The sequence below is a fragment of the Haliotis rubra genome, unplaced genomic scaffold (assembly GCF_003918875.1).
Source record: "Haliotis rubra isolate DU_JTF1 unplaced genomic scaffold, ASM391887v1 Scf186, whole genome shotgun sequence".
In the NCBI taxonomy this organism is placed as follows: Eukaryota; Metazoa; Mollusca; class Gastropoda; order Lepetellida; family Haliotidae; genus Haliotis; species Haliotis rubra.
Genome location: NW_025765847.1, coordinates 201,751 through 222,640, shown reverse-complemented (window position 1 = coordinate 222,640; position 20,890 = coordinate 201,751). Strand labels below are relative to the sequence as shown.

The 20,890-nt window shown below is 42.7% G+C and overlaps 1 protein-coding gene and 2 long non-coding RNA genes across 3 annotated transcripts in view; 1 reads left to right on the top strand and 2 right to left on the bottom strand.

Moving 5' to 3' along the window:
• The window catches only part of LOC124273931 (15-hydroxyprostaglandin dehydrogenase [NAD(+)]-like), a 62,764-nt gene that overhangs the window by 10,214 nt on the left and 31,660 nt on the right, over positions 1-20,890 (top strand). The gene's annotated exons all lie outside the window — the stretch shown is intronic.
• On the bottom strand, positions 714-5,881 carry LOC124273935. Its single transcript, XR_006897776.1, has 2 exons — positions 5,602-5,881; positions 714-2,177 (listed from the first exon to the last, which is right to left on the bottom strand). It is a non-coding gene; the product is annotated as an uncharacterized LOC124273935 (long non-coding RNA).
• On the bottom strand, positions 7,965-16,273 carry LOC124273934. Its single transcript, XR_006897775.1, has 3 exons — positions 16,248-16,273; positions 15,123-15,274; positions 7,965-8,144 (listed from the first exon to the last, which is right to left on the bottom strand). It is a non-coding gene; the product is annotated as an uncharacterized LOC124273934 (long non-coding RNA).

The window sequence follows — 20,890 nt, the reverse complement described above, 5'->3', positions numbered from 1 at the left end:
GTCTGAAAGTTAGTGATATGCTGTATGTGATCTGAAAGTTCATTCCAGAGGACTGGGCCTGCCTCAACAAAACTCCTGTCACCATTGAAGTTTGGGTACAGTTAGCTGCTAAGAGGAAGCGGGTCGTAACATGCCATGGATTCTCTGAATCATTTCTGATGGCGCTGACGTGGCAAGCCTTCCAGGATGGGTGGCGTCTTTTCTCAAACGCATTCCACAGGAGGGTAGCATAATGACATCCCAAATGATAGAGTGAGTTTAGTTTTACGCCGCACCTTGCAATATTCCAGCAATATGGCGGCGGTCTGTAAATAATCTAGTCTGGCCCAGACAATCCAGTGATGAACAGCGTGAGCATCTGTCTGCGCAATTGGGATACGGTGACATGTGTCAACCAAGCCAGCAAGCCTGACCACCCGATCCCGTTAGTCGCCTTTTACGACAAGCATGGGTTACTGAAGATCAATTCTAACCCGGATCTTCATGGAAATCCCAAATATAACTCGCAAGAACTATTCACCAAGTAGGATCACTTGAATTATGTATGGTATGCATAAATGCAGCTGTCTACGTATAGAAATTTACACAATCTTCCGCAACAGTCATTGTTGACTCACGTCGAGAGGTGGGCAGTCTGTTACTTTCGTCGTATTTTTATAATTTGATCAATTTTGTTTTGATCTTTGATGAAAAGAAAACACTGAAGTTCCAACAATTTCTAAAACAATAGCAATTTATTTTTTGATTGATTATAAGCAGAAACAATCTGAATCTGAGCTGAAGAAGTAACAGAAACAAATCTTGAAACCTGTGTCCCCAAAACACGAAACTGAGAAACACAGCATCAAGAATTAATGATTGTGAAGAGTTTTGAAATATAATTAAACAAAATTGCTGTAAGACAATAGATACATTACATTACTTATGTTGAGTGTCAGGGGTGTTTTTACGATCTGAATCCCACAATATGGATGAAGACAACAGATGACTTCTGTAAACTCTAATGACTAAGTTACTAAGGCTTCCTAAACCATCAGTTGTACTCGAGATGATGGATTACCTGAAAAACATTAAAACTTTAACTTCTTTCACGACAGAACACGGATCATGATATCTGGGAACGTGGGATATATATCCAGATGCTGGAAGTAGTTCTAAGCGTGTAAGATGTAGAGTACATTAAAAATCAAAGGAACTGGATACAAACTTAGAATTTTCTAACTACTAAGCACTTAAAATTACTGCAGAAAAGCGGACGAACATATTTCAAAACAGTGAAACACCCGGATCCTGGATAGTACCACACAATGATATATTTATATAGATGCCGCACTTCCACACATGCGTACACTAATCCAAGTACTACCAGTTGCAGGACGTTGGTCACTCGGGTCAGTACATAACGGAGTCGGGACCAGGCCAAACGTATGGTGAAAACAGCATCCTACAAGTACACTGGCCTCTACAAAAGGATACGATATATCGTTATGTACTGACAAAGACAAGTAACTGAGATCATACCTGTACTTTAAACCAATCATTAACCCTGACATTCCTCGTTGATCAATTGTACCCTTGCATACAACAAACCAGACGTTACAACACACCGGGAACACCTGAAATCGAAACAGGGGGAGAGATTCGAGTTCACCAACAGGTTGTGCAAAATGTCATTGCCATATGTTGATCTCCCTTCCTTTATTGATATAATAAACAAACAACCATGACTCCCAGTTGGTAGCATCCGATACATTGACAGATATGGGAAGGATAACGGACACACACAACCCCAACCCCACCCCCACCCCACCCACCCCGATGCTATCTACTGCCCAGCAAACTGCAGCACGCAGTTCTTACCTCTATGAGATTAAAGAAACGATCAGTCTGTGGCTATGTTGTTATGTCAACATTTTTCGCTTTCCCTGTTTTGAAATATGTTCAAATGAAACTAACAGTACAAGCATAACTGTGTCGGTGAATGCCTGGGTATCTACTTGAACAAAGCCATCATGAAAGCCAGCACTGAGGCCAACAGGAGGAGAGACGGCTGGGAGACACAAGCGTCACAGCCAGCCGGTCTGGTTAACTTGTCTATTTCTACCAGGACCTCTGCAGTTCTCTTCGGACAGGAACCATAGGCTGTCTTAGTGCAGCTTTCGTACAGCTGTGATGCACTGGAAATGCCATCATTAGTTGTTACATGTTTAGACAGATATTTGTTATAAATATCAGAAGATTAGGATAACCAAATTCAGATGTTAGTTGTCAACGAAGTCACACTGGCGGGATTTGTAAGACGTCACCACTTCCAGTCACATGATTAGCTTTTCCGGTTTGAACGGGGAACGAGAGGTGGCGGGCGGACTTGCGGAGAAATGGCGTGTGGGGCGATGGAGAGTGTGTGTGGGTCAGGGAAAAGGGCTGTTTTCGAGTATATCTTTCTTCAAGCATTCTGCTGAGACGAGTTTGGTAGGCCCTGAAAAGGGCCGTTCCAATGGTGGGAATGGACCAGCTGAGAGCTGTACACGAGATGTTTCAAACTGTCCGTGACACATGTCCACAACTGATATCTTTCCTGGCAACATCTTTAGTCCTGTTTTGAGAGCTGACTGGAGAGAGGAATGGCACAGGACGTCCTACATCATGCATTAAATATATTTTGATGGCGTCTGTTGTTTCTTGACGCAATCCCACGTAGCGTAGGTGTCCATGTGTTTGATCACAACATCTGACGAGACACAGGGACATAGTCAGGTGGGTTCGTTGTTAAGCAGGAGGAACCCGTGAGAGCCAAACACATGTTTTCAGAGTTTGAGCATAGATGTTGACTTGCGTTTTTACGCATTTCAAATCTGAGTTCCTCTTTGAGGTAGTTCCAGGTGAGCATAACGTCCACTACTGTTTGGCTGGGATCCCATTAGTCGCCTCTTAAGGCAAGCATGGGTTACTGAAGATCAATATTCTAACCCGGACCTTCACGGGTAGTTTGCTGGAGGAGCTATCAGAGCATCCTCGATATCTCCAGGGTATACGTTACGATCACTCTGCACTATACCCTGGATGCATCCACGCCTTGGCCCGATAATTATATTACCTCCCTTTGCTGGCTCCTCATTCTCACAGTAGCCAATCAGCTAAGCCGCCGTTACATCCGAGCTTGCTAGTGTCAACAGCTTGACAGAGTGGTCACGAAGGTTTGTTCGCAGTACCACTCAGATTTGAGAAATAATACTAACAAATTGAGCGATCTGAAACTTTAAAAAACATGTAAAAGAAGTCCTTTCACATCATCAGAGTGCCCTCTGCATTTATTGTGTTGCCAAGTTTAAACGGTTAGATAATTTAAGAAGTGAAAGTGAGTTGTGACTGGTTCGCTCAACTTCCAAGCGTAGACACCTGATTGGATAAAAAGCCAGACAAGGGAGGTGATAAAATCAACATAAAAAGCCGTGGATGCATCCAGAGTATATGCAGAGTGATCGTAACGTATACCCTGGAGATATCGAGGATGCTATCAGAGTGGTACTATAAGTGTTCTTGGTTATCAGCCAATACAGTGTCTCTTTTACGGGAAAATACCTGCCAACTTTTGGATTATAGCTGGTAATTTCTGTTCCATCACAGGGATTTGGTTTTGAAGATCAATATAGTTGGTGTTGTATAACTCACTTTGAGCCATCGTATTGTTGTGGATCTATGTCAGAAGTGAGGTCTTTGAATGTGAAGCCATTTAGACGAAGGAAGGCGGTAGATTCTCTTGAGATGCCATCTTCAATTCCAGCCCTGATGTGTTTAGATCTGCCACTGCAACTGAATGCCTTGAATTGATCCTGTGTTTTATAGAGAGGATCAGGAGCACCAGCTATGGCGTCCTGGTTGTGCTGCTTCTGAAGAGCATCTTGCACAGCTTGTTTGAACTGTCCTAAACATTTCATCTGTACAGTCTTATGGTATGCTGTAGTGTTCATGGACATGGTCAGCATAGATGCCCACATGAGGAAGCAGCAAACAACGGCACGAAAGCAACACCTACTATAAATGTGGGGAAAAACCGAATATCACCACAGCAGAGACCATATAATATTATTATATGGTCTCTGATGACAGTAACAACTGTCAGTATCCCTGGCATTACGGTGACAAAGAAGATCAGTGCAGTATGAACTTCCCGAACAAGTCCTCGAAACGTTCAGACCCAGTAGCTGCAACTGCTGCATCCCAAAACAATGCATAAACAAACACATTCTCAAAAACATACCCACACAAACTCTCCAGCGCACCACCCGCCCTCTTCCCATTTGTCCGCCCGCCGCCCGCCGCCCGCCTCCTGCGAGATCTCGCAACATGGCCACTTAATCCGGTAACATGGCAGATTAACACGTGACGGGAAATATCGTCATCTTGAAAGCCCCGCCAGGGTGATAAGGCTGTTTATTTATATTCACGACTAACTGATCAAGTAGTGAAACATGAAAAAATGTTAACTTTGTGTTTGCTACTGTTTGTGTTTTAATGTTTGCTACTGAAACAAGAGATTCGAGAACGTAATTGCTGTTTTTCATTATAGATAAAATGGACAGAATTATCATTGAAACGCCCGCATAGTATCAGGAATGAGCGGGCCACTGTAACTTGATAATGCCCCCAAATTGCTTAACGACGGGCCATTATCATGTCCGTTGTTAGGTGACGTCATGAGGAGCTCAGCTCTTGATGTTCAATCACCTACGGCTAATTTGAACTTGGGTTCAATATTGACAATATTTCTGACATATTCGTCGCATGTACCTGTGCCATTATACACTTTCTTGCCGGTGCCAACCTTAACAATTGTACCATAGATTACAACATGCAGCAATGACCTTATTTTATTAAAATTAAAAATCTATCCATTTTAGCTATAATAACGGTAACGCTACTTTTCAGAGAATTATCATTTGCAGAAGCCAGAGGTCTTTTCGACTGCCCTCCTTCGTCCATCCTCGATAATCTCCAGGGTATACGTTACGATAAATCTCCACTAAATCCTGAATGCATCTACGGCTCTGCCGCATGATTTTATTACCTCCCTTGGCTGGCTTTTTATCCAGTCAGGTGTCTACGCTGGGAAGGTACCAATCACAACTCTCTTTCGCTTCTATTATCTAACCGATTAAACTTGGCAACATAATTGTTGCAGAGGTACTCGGAAAGAGGTAGAAAGAGTTCATGCATATATTTTTTTTAAGGTTTCAGACCTGTCAATTTTTCTGTATGATTTCCCCCCAAATCTGAGTCGCACTAGGAACAAACCTTCGAGCCTGCGCTATCTTTGTTGACACTGGCAAACCCGGTTGTAGCGGCGGCTTAGCTGATTGGCTACTGTGAAAATGCGGAGCCAGCAAAGGGAGGTAATAAAATTATCGGGCCGAGCCATAGGTGCATCCTGGGTACTAGTGAAGATTTATCGGAACGTATACCCTGGAATTTATCGAGGATGTCCTTCGTCGGGCAGTTAATGAAAGACCTCGGGCTTCTGCAAATGATAATGCCCTGAAAAATAGCGTTACCATTATAATATTCTACACTACTCTATTCTGAACTATGTTTTGATTTTACCTGCAGACGAATGCGAGATATCCATCAGGCGTGGATAAATTAAAACCTCCTTTGGTTCCCTGCTTTAAACAGTTCAGTAGGGCTCCTGCATTCTCCAGTAGTTCCTACACATGTAAGGTCCACATCTGAAATAGATATATCTTTCATGACAGATAATCATGTTTATTTAGAACTAAGGCATAATGGCCAAAAGTTTAAAAGCAGTGCAGCATCCTCCAGGTATGAAGAGATCACAGGTAAAAGTTCATACAATGGTCATAACTCACCACAAGTTGTTGTCACTTGTAGAACCCATTTTTAGTAAATAGCAAACAAATTAGCAGTAATTCTAGCACGGCAATGTGTGATACTCGATTCTGATTGGCTGAGAGCTCATCAAAACCGTACTTAAATGACAGTTTAAGGACCGCTAATTAAAGTGATAGATTCACCGCGTATCAATACCACGAACTCGCTGACCCTATTGTTTGTAAACAAACATGTCGGACATCGGCAATTTCTATCTCGGCTGCATCTTTGGTGTTTTTGAAGTAAAAAGCGAATGGTTTGAAGAAGAATTTCTGGACCCTAATCCCAGTGAAGAAACTACGAAGCTGGAAAATCCGTAAGCAGCGCAAAAGCGGCAGTATATTCAAAGCGGGTCCATATCTACGTGTGTTGACGTCGACAACACACGTCGGCCCACACGTCCTAACCTAACAGCTTCCGTCCCGGCCGTAATGCCCAGTCCTTCCACTTCCACTGTCAATGTATCCCACATAAAACACGGCATGTCAGTTCTTTGCCAAATTGGGAATAGTAGGGTGGTTATCAACAATTATTTCCGTGAATAAAGTTTGCGGCGACTAAACTTAGCGAGTTCACGGCTTGCATTTGGGCGGGTCGATTGTCATACAGTAGGGGAGATCAATAATTCGCTTGAGAAAAATCAAATAATTGTACTTGCTCGAAGTATAAACTGTATTTTTAAAATTTATGTATGCTACTTGTTACAAATACACAGCATTTATGGGCTTGTAACGCTAAAAAACTGCCATCAAGGTATATACTGTCACTAACGGGCTAAAAACTGCCATCTTAGTACTATATAAAAGGAAAGGGATGTAACGAGGTCAACACACCAGGTTCGTTTCAGGGCCAATTCAACAATACTCACTGTATTTATCCCATACAGCACAAAAATCGAAGCAGTAAGCTAGTGCAAAATCACATTTCAAGCCAACTAGATTTACCTACAAAATGAGACATACAGCACAAAAATCGAAGCAGTACTTTGGGAGTAAAAGAGCAAGGGAGCTCTAGGCTGATTCTTTTAAGTGCGGGATACAGTCACCACAAGGATGTGACCCTACAATCTCCACAAGGATGTGACCCTACAGTCACCACAAGGATGTGACCAAAGAGTCACCACAAGGATGTGACCCTACAGTTACCTTGTGCACCACAAGGATGTGACCCTACAGTCACCACAAGGATGAGACCCTACAGTCACCACAAGGATGTGACCCTACAGTCTCCACAAGGATGTGACCCTACAGTCACCACAAGGGTGTGACCCTACAGTCACCACAAGGATGTGACCCTACAGTCACCAACAAGGATGAGACCCTACAGTCACCACAAGGATGTGACCCTACAATCACCTCAAGGATGTGACCATACAGTCACCACAAGGATGTGACCCTACAATCACCTCAAGGATGTGACCCTACAGTCACCACAAGGATGTGACTCTACAATCTCCACAAGGATGTGACCCTACAATCTCCACAAAGATGTGACCCTACAGTCACCACAACAAGGAGAGACCCTACAATCTCCACAAGGATGTGACCCTACAATCACCTCAAGGATGTGACCCTACAGTCACCACAAGGATGTGACCCTACAATCTCCACAAGGATGTGATCACACAGTCACCACAAGGATGAGACCATACAGTCAGCACAAGAATGTGACCCTACAGTCACCACCTTGGGTGTGGTCATACAGTAACCACCTTGGATGTGGTCATACAGTCACCACCTTAGGTGTGGTCATACAATCGCCACTAATGGACACAGTAAGGTCAGCCATTGGACACAATGAAGCCACATACTATTTTAGTGAGGCCAGCTACTGGACACAAACAGACCAGCTGCTGGACACAGACCAGCTTCTTTTTACAGTAAAAGAAGATACTGTCCATATATACCACTGAAGACATAAATGTCAAGTATTAGATATTAATTGTCGTGAAGTGAAGCCCATTTTTGGTGTCCCCCGCCGTGATATTGTTGGAATATTGCCAAAAGCGGCGTAAAACGCAACAACTCACTCACTCACTCATTATTATCGCGAAAATTAGAAACGTACGTACCTTGACTGGCAGAAGGAACCTGATATGGCAGATGTCAAATTAAAGCCTTTGGTGAAGTCTGTGAAAAGTCCATTCGTAGATATTCCTTGTAGGAACTCCGTTGAACACCCTGTGATGTCCGTGGAAAGGTTTCGACATGAGCTGAAGTCCTGGCTTCTACTGGACGGTATTGCCGAAGCACAAACTAGCGGAGAAAGTAGTAGAAGAGGTTAGATCCAAAGGTCCTCGTGTCTTTTCAAGTATAAAGATTTTTTTTTAAATGTTTTTTTGAGATGACCCCTGTCTCGAAATGCTTCACAGTACAATAAATCATGACAAGGCCGGACACTTCGGTGTACCCCACCCGCCTGCTTTGTCTACCACCATATGCAGTCGATTAAAACTTAATGTAAACATAGTCATGGTATGATTGGCCTATCGAGCACAATCAAGAGTAAGTCGAAGGGATCTACATACACATCGTCCTCCCCTTTGGGCACTAAGGTTTGCTTAACCGGACCTGTGAGAAGTTGCTGGTGGCCTTTAGAAGTATGTCTTTGAATTCCATCAACAACAAAATAAAGAGAAGATGCTAGGACCCAGCTTAAGTGCAGGGTGATATCAGACAATCAGTCGGAGCTAGGCGACCTCTCGTCCTGTCTGATCCAGACACGCCCCGTCAGTCAACTTCCCTGGCTGTTAAACGGAAGTTTGCAACAAAGGGGGCCTTACCAGCAGCAGAACCAGCGAACAGGACCATCCTCCTCCACATCAAAGAGAGGTCCACGCCGTCTACTGCTGTCACCTCAGCTGAGGTATACCTATAAGTCGTGGGCTTTGATGTTGTGGACGGAACAATGACGGAGAGTCACAGACCACACTGACCTCACAGTCCGCGTCCAGCTCACCTTGTTGCGGGACATCATCGCAAAAATGAAAGGATCGACGCCACCAGTACAAGCTCGGGGAGCTGTTCAAGTACAGACCACACGGACTGCTCAGACAGTTTTCATAGCAGGACACAGCCAAAGATCAGGAGGAGAGAAGCCGCGCCGGCCGCACAGGCCCAGATACCGTTAGCCTAGCCTTGCTCCAAGGCTGCACTAAAGGCTAAGCCCATGAATGTATAGTAAGTAATTCTATCCTTTAAAGAGTCAAGTCTAGATGCATATGGACGCCAGCGTGTTAGAGGGATATTTATATTTTTTAGAAATTATCATTTAAACTATTAATTATTACCTTAGAGACTTGTGCAAGTCTACCGTTAGCCCTACATTGAAAGATGCGGCTATTAACACCTGTTCTTCTAACAGTTAAACGGAACATTTTACAGACGTTTCACTGATATGGACTTGAGAATGAAATCATCAGACCACTACATCTTTAGTAACTAACAAGTTGGCTGCTCTAGGTGTTTTATCACCGTTCTAATATAAGATCATCAAGGATTTGAATGAGGGATTATCCTCACTCAAGGATCGAAACCTTTTAATTTTCTGTCTGTAAACGCTGACCTGGATGCCAGCTTAGAAGACTCTCAGTAACTGCCAGCCAGGAATATGGGGTTTCTCGTACATCTGGACAAGTCAGTGCTTCAACCTAAAGAAATGGTTCAAGGCCTTGTACATCGTTGTACTTATGTAAGGACCAGGATAACGGAGTTTGAGGGATCTCCTCACACTCTACGTCAATGGATGTCGCTAATAGGAGCTCTCAAATTCATTCAGGATCTTACATCCAGAGATGCATTATACACTCAATATTGAATCAACCAACATCGAGAGACATTGCTAGATTCTGTCAAAGTGCCTACGGATCTAATGTTCAAAGACATCGCATGGTGGAATATTCCCGACAATGTCATAGACCATAGACGGGACTCCGACCAGGATGCCTAAGCCAGATCGTCACCTATTACAAGACACATCAATCGCAGGATCATCTCAAAGACAAGATGTCATCAGGTTCTCCATTCCACATCAACATTCTGGAGATGAGGACAGTTCTCCTATTTATCCAGCACTGGGCGCTACACCTGGGGAACCCCTCCATACTTGTCGCTACGGATCCCGGACAATTTCGAGGCACCGGCATTGCCGACATGCTTCAACATACTTCGTGAAGGGTGGCACTTTGTCTAATAATTATCACTGATGTATGTTATGATGAAAAACACAATGTTCTACCAAATTAACCAGTTCATTTATTAGATATGAGATTTTTGAAAACAGGTTTTGTTGTATTAATCACGATGGCAAAAGGCAAAAGTGACATGTGGATAGATCCAAAATGGCTTAGAGAAGTAAATAATTTATAACAGGCATATTAAAAATATCGCTCGAAACAGTATGGCTACGTCCACGCTGCTATCAGTTGTTCACTGATAATAACTGAATACAACAAGACTCCAGACGGAAGGAGAGGAGTCTCCGTGAACTGATTATGTACATGTATTTTCAATTGGAACGTCCATTGCACCTTTCTTATAAAAAGTAAAAGCTAGGTTTTACGTCCCAAATGCACTACCACCAGCTTAAGAAGGACATTATGTCTAAAAATAGGAGTGTTGTTGTATCTTATTGACAAATGTACTCGCATGTGGAAGTCAGGACGAACCAGAAGCTGCTGAAAAACTGCTAGAAGCTGGTAGAGTGAGTTTGGTTTTTCGCCGCTTTTAGCAATATTCCAGCAATTATCAGGGCGGGGGAAACCAGAAATGGGCTTCACACATTGTCCCCCATTCTCTTCCCACAGAGGTTACTCCTGTCATATCTTCCTACGTAACCTCTGTTCTAATACGGCCCTTTCATGGTGGGAGCGTTCAAGACTCGTGATTGGAGGCAATCAGATTTAGTTCTGCAATCAGCGACGTTGTTTCAAAAGTGATCATTCGAGAAAACTAAACTTCTTCCTCTGCGCGATGCGCAAACGTTTCTTCTAGACGGAACTCAGTCATGTTATGGCGGATCAGTGGCGTCTCCATCGCCCTCGTTGACAACGGACAAGCTAGCCATTAAACGTCTTGTGTGTAACATCAACACAAGTCCCCGGCAGATGGGGCATATTTGTGTCCCCACATTTGCTTGTTTTAGTGAAGTTGAATCTAAGTCGATGTAACACGTGTTCTGATTGAATAGAAAGAAGGGAGATAATTCGTGTTGCGATCTTTTGCCGCTAGGGGATTTTACGAGAACCGGGAAATATGGCCGTATTAGAACAGATGTTCGTAGGAAGATATGACAAGTAACCTCTGTGGGAAGAGAATGATTGTCCTAAAGCGGGAAATAGAACCCGGGTCTTCGGAGTGATGAGTGAACGCTTTAACCACTAGACTACCCCACCGCCCCAGAAGCTGATAAAGAAAAAAAGGTGACGTTTTAATGAAAATAGGTCAGCGTGTGTAATGAGCATCGTTATCGTCTCTCATGCCACAGCTTTGCACCAAATGAATGTAGAAGGTTGAGAAAGCACATGGTGACCTTGACAATCTATATGATGCGTACACGATGCTAACAGTCTGATATCAGCATCTATTGTAAGTTCCAGATAGTATAGCTTCTGATGTGTACATATCCAACATCTAGGGTGACCTTGACAATCTATATGATGCGTACATGATGCTAACAGTCTGATATCAGCATGTCTTGTAAGTTCCAGATTGTATAGCTTCTGATGTGTACATATCCAACATCTGTGGTGACCTTGACAATCTATATGATGCGTACATGATGCTAACAGTCTGGTATCAGCATGTATTGTAAGTTCCAGATTGTATAGCTTCTGATGTGTACATATCCAACATCTATGGTGACCTTGACAATCTATATGATGCGTACATGATGCTAACAGTCTGGTATCAGCATCTATTGTAAGTTCCAGATAGTATAGCTTCTGATGTGTACATATCCAACATCTGTGGTGACCTTGACAATCTATATGATGCGTACATGATGCTAACAGTCTGGTATCAGCATCTATGGTAAGTTCCAGATGGTATAGCTTCTGATGTGTACATATCAAAGCGGTAGTTTGTCTAGCCAACATTAACAACCGGTGAGACCGCCTCCGTGGTGTAGTGGTTAGAAAGTCTGCACGGAGAGCGGAAGGTAGCGGGTTCGATCCCCGGCCGCGTCATACCAAAAGGACTACCTACAAGGACTGGTCGGATTGGAGTCAGTATAATGTGTCTGAGTGGGGTAGTCATGCTTAACTACGGCATAGTATCTCAGTGAGCTAGCACTATAAAACCAGCTTATGTCTGGGCTAATACAAGCAGCCACACATACACACGCATGTACGTCGTCATATGAGCGAAATATTCTTAAGTGCGACGTTAACCCACTGTCACCTTACTTCACCTCACATCCGGTGAACTTGTATTGTTCCAAAGCCAGGGGAATTTGCTGAAATCTACAGGTCTTCTACTGTTATTTTAACAGTGCATCAGTGTATTACCGTGTGTACGAACATGGCCACCACATGCAGCTAACGTACAACTGAACATGCAGAAAGTTGTTTCACCTGACCTATTGGATGTTCTGGCATGGTGAAGTTTCCTCACGTGTTTTTCTTTGTTGTTTTGCTACGATAGATCTGACACACATGACAAATAAAGAAATCTTCTATCCATTGACAACATCTTACAAGTCTTGCAACTCATGAAATAAAACAAATTCCAAAACGTGCTTTTAGAGTGAGTGAGTAAGTTTAGGTTTACGCCACCCGAAGCAATATTCTAGCAATATCACGGGACACCAGAAACTGGCTTCACACACTGTGCCAATGTTAAAGCGAACAAACGCTTTAACTACTAGGCTACGCTCATTCGTCACGCAAAAAGCCCGGGTTCGATTCCTCACATTCAGACATACTGCGTTTAATATGTATTGAAGGAAGCTAAGCTTGAACGATTACATGCAGGTTCAGTACAAGCATATGGACATATAAAAAGTCCTTCTCGGAACATTTTTTAGAATATCTCATTCAAAAGTTAAACCCATCCTTCTTTACGGATGCGAAATATGGGGAACATCAAAAATAGAGGTGGTAAAAGGCTCCAGTTTCTCGCATGTAAACACTATCATGGTACAGGCAGTAACACTCCTGTTGTGATGGCTCTTGGGGAATGCGGACGATACCCATTGTTTATAGACAGTTTGGTGAGGTGCATTAAATATTGGCTAAAACTACTTCACATGCCACCTAATAGACTCCCGCGTAAGTGTTACGAAATGTTATTTAATCTTGATGCCGTATATAGACAGAATGGGGCAAGTATATTAGACATATTTTAGTTAGTCCAGGTTTTGGTCTACAAAACGTTGGATGTATAATAAATTACTTAGTTTTCTTAGCATTTATCAAACCAGATTAAAAGATATGTGCACCCAAGAATGGACAAAATATTAGCATGTAGTACTAGATATGAATATCATGCAAGTTATAAGATAAGCCTTGAAGCAGAAAGTCTGAAATGGTTGCTGTCACTGCGCCTAAGTTCATTACAACAGAAACTTCCGACATTCTCCAGTCATGATATTAGTCCGTTCTGGTCGGCGTGACTTTATTGATTCCATTCATTTAGAAATGAAAACAAGAACTCGTTACCAATACAGTCAATATAAAATGCAGGAATTACAAAGAACAAAAAAAATATGAATATGTCAGATTGTGTACCAGTTGTCATGTACCAGGTATATATCAGGGGATGTAGGGTCCTCTGTCTGATAGTGTACCAGTTGTCATGTACCAGGTATATATCAGGGGATGTAGGGTCCTCTGTCTGATAGTGTACCAGTTGTCATGTACCAGGTATATATCAGGGGATGTAGGGTCCTCTGTCTGATAGTGTACCAGTTGTCGTGTAGCAGGTATATATCAGGGGATGTAGGGTCCTCTGTCTGATAGTGTACCAGTTGTCATGTACCAGGTATATATGAGGGGATGTAGGGTCCTCTGTCTGATAGTGTACCAGTTGTCATGTACCAGGTATATATCAGGGGATGTAGGGTCCTCTGTCTGATAGTGTACCAGTTGTCATGTACCAGGTATATATCAGGGGATGTAGGGTCCTCTGTCTGATAGTGTACCAGTTGTCATGTACCAGGTATATATCAGGGGATGTAGGGTCCTCTGTCTGATAGTGTACCAGTTGTCATGTACCAGGTACTTATGAGGGGATGTAGGGTCCTCTGTCTGATAGTGTACAAGTTGTCGTGTACCAGGTATATATGAGGGGATGTAGGGACCTCTGTCTGATAGTGTACCAGTTGTCATGTACCAGGTATATATCAGGGGATGTAGGGTCCTCTGTCTGATAGTGTACCAGTTGTCATGTACCAGGTCTATATCAGGGGATGTAGGGTCCTCTGTCTGATGGTGTACCAGTTGTCATGTACCAGGTATATATCAGGGGATGTAGTGTCCTCTGTCTGATAGTGTACCAGTTGTCTTGTACCAGGTATATATCAGGGGATGTAGGGTCCTCTGTCTGATAGTGTACCAGTTGTCATGTACCAGGTCTATATCAGGGGATGTAGGTTCCTCTGTCTGATAGTGTACCAGTTGTCATGTACCAGGTATATATCAGGGGATGTAGGGTCCTCTGTCTGATAGTGTACCAGTTGTCATGTACCAGGTATATATCAGGGGATGTAGGTTCCTCTGTCTGATAGTGTACCAGTTGTCATGTACCAGGTCTATATCAGGGGATGTAGGGTCCTCTGTCTGATGGTGTACCAGTTGTCATGTACCAGGTATATATCAGGGGATGTAGGGTCCTCTGTCTGATAGTGTACCAGTTGTCTTGTACCAGGTATATATCAGGGGATGTAGGGTCCTCTGTCTGATAGTGTGCCAGTTGTCGTGTACAGGTATATATCAGATGTAGGGTCCTCTGTGTCATTGAAGCAGTTGTCGTTTACCTGGTGTATATCAGGGTTTCCCGGGCGTGCCAATATTCGGGAACCCGGTATATATGTATGCATGTTTTTCTGGCTGATAGCGCATTGGACGTCGGGTATATCTCTGATTACTGAATAAAAGCCTTCTTTGCGCTCAGGTGATCGTATCGCACAAACTTTGAGATATAAACATGACAAGAAATCAATAAAAGGTGGTGAAATCAATAAAAAGGTATCGAAATTTTTGTATAGGAAATGTATCGATGTACAAGAAATGTTACCTGCAATGAAAACGATGACGCTGCTGTGGCGCATGATGTCGTAAGGTCGTAAATTGATCTCTAACGCAAGACGGACGCCTTTCTCAAGCTTCCTTTCCGCCGCTCTCCGAGCAATCAATATGAGGGACGTGGTCGCGGACAGGGTGCGGCAACTTCCAAGAAAATGACGCTTTTCTTAGAAAGAGAATTCAATAGCAATACCTTATATGGATGAACTGATACACGTGTGTAGCAGGTCCCCATGGGGTCCCGAGGTTATAAGCAAAGATACGAGGATTATTACATGTGACGGTAAATTATAAAGTTTTATCTAACCCGGTGTATAATGGTATGTCATTTAGTGCATTGTTCATTTCAGTAGGAAAAACCCATTTTGTTCAGGGGAGGTAATATGTACTAGGAGGAGGTCAGCAATTTTGTTCATGACATTGGGGGTGGGGCTGGGGGGTCACTTACTTTGTACATACATTTTAGGGGAGTTATTCACACTGTACATGCTCCTCCATAAAAAAATAATCATCGCCCCCAAGCCATAAATTATTAACGGTCCCTAATTGGTAAATGAACAATGTGACCTGAAAGTTTGGATGTAAAATACTGTGCCTCACTGTGTCTATTCCAGATTGGTCCCTGCCTGGCGCTCGACATTAATGGGTACAACAAGGACTGGTCGGCTCGGAGTCAGTATAATGTGTCTGAGTGGGGTATTCATGCTTCACTGCGGCATGGTATCTCAGTGGGCTAGCACTATAAAACCAGCTTAAGTCTGGGTTAGTACAAGCAGCCGCACATACACATACACACGCATGCACGTCGTCATATGAGTGAATATTCTCAAGTACGACGTAAAACCCAATTTCACCTCACCTCTATTCCAGATATTATGAACGATTCCTATGTCTTCTTCAAACAGAACCACATATGACAAGCAAGGCCGACGGTATGTCGCTATGTTATTGTAAAGAAACGGAACCGATATATAGACATGACAAGACATCAATAAAAAGGTGGTGAAATAGTCTCGTAGACTCGACTAGTTTTGTGTTTACAACAATATAAGTTCACAGTCTGAATGTGTTTAAAAGAATCCAATTGATGTATCGAGACATGTGGCAAAGCAAGTACCTGTATTGTGTTGACTATAGAGTCGGACAACACCCGTTACTCACTTTGTGACGAGCCCACCTCGTTTTTTGCTGCAATTAATTATAGTCTGAGAAGTGAAGTGAGACTAAGTGTAGACGTACGTACGTGTGTCTGTGCACGTGTGTATACGGGCGTGGGTGTGCACGTGAATGGAAAAGGGGCGGGGATAGTAGTCCGACCTTTGACTCACCGACCGAGCGAGTTTTAGAATCGAGACTTGCATTGATCATGACGACATTGATCGGCTTGGATAACTGTTGAAGGGTCCTACTGTTAGCAATTTTACTGTTAGCCATACTTTCTTGAGTAATCAACATCAGTTCAGGGTCTGTTTTATCCGGGTCTGTGTAATCAACATTAGTTCCGGTTCTATATAATCTGGGTCTGTCTACTCAACATTAGTTCCAGGTCTGTCTAATCAACATTAGTTCCAGGTCTGTCTAATCAACATTAGTTACGGGTCTGTTTAACTGAGGTCAGTCTAAGCAGCATCAGTTCCATTTCTGTTGTATCCGGGTCTGTCTAGAGAACAGTAGTTCTGGGTATGTCTAATGAACAGTAGTTCCGGGTCTGTCTAATGAACATTAGTTACGGGCCTGTTTTATCCGGGTCTGTCTAATCGACATTAGTTACCGGGTCTGTCTAATCAACATTAGTTCCAGGTCTGTCTAATCAACATTAGTTACGGGTCTGTTTAACTGATTCCAACGGTCAGTCTAAGCAGCATCAGTTCCATTTCTGTTGTATCCGGGTCTGTCTAGTGAACAGTAGTTCTGGGTATGTCTAATGAACATTAGTTACGGGCCTGTTTTATCCGGGTCTGTCTAATCGACATTAGTTACGGGTCTGTCTAATCAACATTAGTTCCAGGTCTGTCTAATCAACATTAGTTACGGGTCTGTTTTATCCGGGTCTGTCTAATCAACATTAGTTCCAGGTCTGTCTAATGAACATTAGTTACGGGCCTGTTTTATCCGGGTCTGTCTAATCAACGTTAGTTACGGGTCTGTCTAATCAACATTAGTTACTGGTCCGGTTTATCCGGGTCTGTCTAATCAACATTAGTTACGGGTCAGTTTTATCCGGGTCTTTCCAATGAACAGTAGTTCCAGGTCTGTCTAATGAAAATTAGTTACGGGCCTGTCTTATCCGGGTCTCTCTAATCAACATTACTTACGGGTCTGTCTAATCAACATTAGTTACTGGTCTGTTTTACTGAGGTCTGTCTAATGAACAGTAGTTCTGGGTATGTCTAATGAACAGTAGTTCCAGGTCTGTATAATGAACATTAGTTACGGGTCTGTTTTATCCGGGTCTGTCTAATCAACATTAGTTCCAGGTCTGTCTAATGAACATTAGTTACGGGCCTGTTTTATCCGGGTCTGTCTAATCAACGTTAGTTACGGGTCTGTCTAATCAACATTAGTTACTGGTCCGGTTTATCCGGGTCTGTCTAATCAACATTAGTTACGGGTCTGTTATATCCGGGTCTTTCTAATCAACGGTAGTTCCGGGTCTGTCTAATCAACATCAGTTCCGGGTCTGTCTAACCAACCTCATTTCCGAGTCTGTTTTATCAATATTAGATCCGGGTCTGTCTATTCAATATTAGTTTCGGGTCTGTCAAAGCAACATTAGTTCTGGATCTGTTTTATGTAACTTCTGGCTTACCCACCTGAAGTTGAAATCAAGGAGACAAGGGAACCCGCCCCATGTGTCAGATCATGTTTAGATCTATGCATGTGACAACAAACTCTCCACACGGCTGTTGGGATGATTTCAACTTCCCTTCATGTGGAGCAATATTCCAACAGCTCCAGCCTTACGTGGAATACTTTACAACTTTAGAGGTACATTGAACCATGCTCTTTTTCCAGGATTTCAAAGAGAGTCAGTCATACTACTCTAGCTCTTCAGACGTCTTCATGACGATTATAACATACTAGGGGATGCACTGGCCTGGTTCCATTCCTATCTGAGCACTAGGAGTCAGTCAGTTCTTGTCTCTGAATCAACGATCCTGGAGTGTGGTGTACCCCAGGGCTCAGTCCTTGGGCCACTTCTTTTTGTGTTATACACAAACTCCTTGGAGAAGGTCATTGAAGACTTTGATGTGAATCATCTTGCATTTGCAAACGACCTCCATTTGATGGACTCCTTCAAACCAGAGGATGTACAAATAACCAGACCAAGAGTGAGTCAGTGCACAAAGGCATTTAAGTCATGGATGATGACAAATGAGCTGAAGCTCAATGAAGACAAGACTGAGGCTATGTTGATTTGCACATCTGAACGTCTGAAAAGGATATCTACGGACATCATAGTAGCCTCCTCAGATATCCCTCTTTCATCCAGTGTTGAGAACCTTGGTGTTTATCTTAACCCTCGTCTCACCATGGAGCAACATGTGAACATTCTCTGAAGAGTAGGTTACTTCTGCCTCCACTCTGTTGGTAACATCCGCCATCTGGTAACCACAGATGCAGCTAAAATTATCACTCAGTCACTTGTTCTCTCCAGTATTGACTATTGCAATAGCCTACTGTCTGAAATCTCTAATGATCTTCTCTTCAGACTTCAAACATACTATCCAAAAAGAAACGCATAGGCGATTTGTGTTTAAAAAAATCTATTAATTACCTATTGTGTTCAAACAATCGTCAAAATATGTAACAGAAGTGTTCATAACATGATATTACACAATTGCACAGGTAAAAACCTCACCTTAATAACCTCGGTTTTACCCGAAAATGTTGAGTTTGATGAGATGTTTTACAAGGATCAAAAAGGCATCGCCACAACGCAACAGATATCACCTTCCAGTTGAAATTGTTCAGCAAAGAGCATGCACTGTCTGGCATTAAAAATCCAGATTACTTTTGGAAATTGGCATTCGTTTTGAAGGCGTTTCAAGGTCAAATCACTACGCCACGTCTTGACTCTGTGGCAAGGAACATCGCCATTGAAAGATTGCACGCTGGAGATTACCCATCTTCTGTTGCAAGGCGTCTGAATGTTAGTCTGAGCACGATATCACTGCTTGCAGCTCGTTACAACCAAACAGGTATAACAAATGACCGTCCCCGTACAGGCAGACCTCGAGTCACCACTGCAGCCCAAGATCGGTACATCCGGTACTACATTTGCGTGATCGTACTGCCATGGGTGAGAGCACAGCAGCCAGGGTGCCTGGACTTCGGTAGATATCCGGTCAAACTGTACGGAACAGGTTGAAAGCGATTGGTCTGACAGCCAGGAGTACCGACGTCGGGACCGTGCTACGCCGTCACCATCGCGCTCAACGTCTCCGTTATCTAAAAATATCCACTTGGTTGTATAGACATTACCTTCTTTTAAACTGGTGTAAAAATTCATGCACTAAAGTCTATTTGTGGATGAGTTATAGATGTTTGGCCTATGCGTTTCTTTTTTGGGATAGTATACTTCAAACTGCCGCCGCCAAAGGTGTCACTAAAACATCCAAATGGTCTCACATAACCCCAATCCTCCAGAGTTTGCATTGGCTGCCGGTTGAAGCCAGAATTCAGTTCAAGATCCTCACTCTTGTTTTCCGCTGCAGACACGGCTCCTCCATACCTCTCTGAGATGTTGTCAACATATGGTCGATTCCAACGATAAGTGTACACAGCTAGGTACAAGGGGTCCAAAATAGAATTGCTTGCACCGTGTAATTTTTTTACCAATGTAAAGTCAACATATTTGCCTCTTATGAAAATCATTTGCCAGCACTAATTTCTAAAAGTGACAAGTTGCTGGATCAGTGAAGTTGAAGGCTCATTTTCTGAATTACCTACAAACACCAACATCATACCTTGCATATCCTGTGATGAGATGGATTGTATGTTGCCTAACATCCAAATTCATTGTTGTTCTGCATGCTCAATATGTTAATGACTATAGAAACTCTGAAGCCATATCATGGTTTCTTTCATGTTTTATAACCTCAAGCTTTACGAAAATAGAACCATTTTGGTACCTTTGTTTGATGTAAGTGAGATAGCACCACTTAGTGTTCTTTTCACAAACGAATCATTATTACATATCTATCTTATTCATCTGAGAGACAACGGGTGGAACTTTCAGTAAGTACAACAAATTTGAAAATGCATCAAAAACTAAATTTTCGGTGGAAGATAAAAAAATATGTACTTGTAGGTAACAAATATCACATAATTCCATTGTATTTCATAAATGTTTATATATGTCAAACTAAATCATAGCTGGTTTATTAAAACATCGAACAGTTTGGAAATTGTTTACCTAAATGTATAGGACATGTGAATAAAGATTGTTTACAACCAGTTTAAGGCTTTCTCTTTGTTTTGTCTCAGTCCATGTCGGAAAGTAGTAATGTCATTTTAACTGATGGAAATATACTTCTCATAAAAAAATTAGACTCACTAGAAACACTCACTATATGTTATGTGTATATATATATACTAGTATTGTCGTAACTGGCGTTTGGGTGTTAGTAAACCCTACCGCAGTTACCTATTGCTTATGGTCGTTCCACATTGTCAGGGGAGATGTAAGCTCCAGCTCTGCACTCGCATGGTCCATGGGGAATGCTCAGTCAAGGAGTGAGGGGTCGGGCGACCTGA